We start from the raw sequence: 2,192 nt of genomic DNA on the forward strand, positions 1-2,192 counted from the left end.
ATTTCTCTAATGATTAATGATGTTGAGCATTCTTTCATGTGTTTGTTTGCAATCTGTATATCTTCTTTGGAGAAATGTCTATTTAGGTCTTCTGCCCATTTTTGGATTGGGTTGTTTGTTTTTTTGATATTGAGCTGCATGAGCTGCCTGTACATTTTAGAGATTAATCCTTTGTCAGTTGCTTCATTTGCAAATATTTTCTCCCATTCTGAGTGTTGTCTTTTCGTCTTGTTTATGGTTTCCTTTGCTGTGCAAAAGCTTTTAAGTTTCATTAGGTCCCATTTGTTTATTTTTGTCTTTATTTCCATTTCTTTAGGAGGTGGATACCCAGATATTTGGTCAAACATTTTTCTGGGTGTGTCTGTGAAGGTGTTTTGGGATGAGATTAACATTTGAATTGGTCGACTTCGTAAAGCAGATCACTCTCCCTAATGTGGATGGTCCTCATCCAATCAGGTGAAGACCTGAATAAAACAAGAAAGGCTGATCTTCTCTGGAGTAAGAGGGAACTCCTCCTGCCTAACTTCATTGAACTGCCTTCAGACTTGTCTTTTCCTGCCTTCAGACTTGACCTGAAACATTGGCTCTTCTTGGTTCTCAAGCCTACTGGCTTTTGGACTGGAACTACGCCATCAGCTTCCCTGGGTCTCCAGCTTGCCAGCTGCAGATCTTGGGACTTCTCAACCTCCATAATCATGTGAGTCAATTTCTTATAATAAATCTCTTTACATGTACATCCTATAGGTTCTGTTTGTCTGGAGAACCCAGACTAATACGAGTATGTTCAGGAAGTTCAGAAATCATACAATAGATTTTTATTGGTTTAAGGATTCGCTTAAACAAAATAAATAACTATATTGTTTACTACTGTAATACAAATCATTTACATTACGATTTGTTAAGATTTGTGTCCCCTGAAAACTATGAAGTACCAAGGCTTGGAAATTGGCATAAAAACAGGGACTTGGATAGATCTGCGAAGGATTTTGGATAAGCAAATAGAATATATCACAATGCTGAAACCATTAATTGTGAAAAGTGGCCAGAAAACCTTGCTATATGGATTCCTGAGTCTTAGAATGATATTGTAAATTTTGTAAATGATATTGTAAATAGTCTTAGAATGATATTGTAAATAGGGAAGAGATTGCTTGTGCCAGAAGCCAAGTGAGAAGTGTGAGTAGATGCAAAAGCAAAAGCATATTTCTGTAATAAAGAGAAGTGATACACTAACAAAAACAGTTTGCAGGAAAGTAGTCATCCTGAAACACTTTTTTAAAAGCAATTCCATTTGAAATATACATAATAAATACTTCTTGCATAATGCTGACTAAAAAAACTTTTGTCACTTGAATTCATAAGACTGCAATTTTGACTATCATGAAGAAAAAAAGATAGTTTACAGAGTGTGTTTAAAGAAAAGTAGATAGCCTGAGGAGTTAACTTAATGCTTAAAGTTCTCATCATGAATAATGGAGGAAGAGGTACCACACAGCTTCTTTGGGATTCAATATATAAGAAGACCAAGATGGTCAACACTAAAAATGGAGTTTTGAAACCATAAGTGATACTTGTTGTAAATATCTGGTGCGAATCCACTGACCCAGAGAAAGTTTGAACTTAGTAAGTATAAGTCTTGATGTAATCTATGATACAGTTGTGGGGAGGGAGAAAGTTTGTGGGCAGGATAGTGCCAAGAGCTTTAGTGAGCACTTGGTCAGGCCCAAGAGAACTAAAAGGTGAGAACCATGATGCTGAGCTTTAGAGAATCTATTATTTTCTCCTGACTTGATAACTGATTTTCACACTGCCTGCATAGGAACAATTTTCTCCTTCAAAAGTAGCAAAATTAGTGTCAGGGGAACATTAATAAAAGAATGTAATTCGATGGTTGACATATATTCACATTGATTTAATGATAAAGAAGCTATTTCAGGCATTCATATTAGAATTCCTAGGCTGGTAAAGAAATTTGGATTTCTTCTGTCAGCTAACCCTACCGTAACCCTACTCTGCCCATCCTGTGTGCTTGACAAGACATGCACTACACTAACTCAGAACCTAGTACCTCAAAATTAGGCACAAGCACAAATGGTTTTGGTGACAAATTTTTCAGAAATCTAGATGACATCGGATTTTCAGAGCTATGAACGTAATCTCACTGGTACAGTGTGTGTGTGTGGGGGGGGGAT

Source organism: Physeter macrocephalus, chromosome 18 (genome assembly GCF_002837175.3).
Source record: "Physeter macrocephalus isolate SW-GA chromosome 18, ASM283717v5, whole genome shotgun sequence".
Classification (NCBI taxonomy): Eukaryota; Metazoa; Chordata; class Mammalia; order Artiodactyla; family Physeteridae; genus Physeter; species Physeter macrocephalus.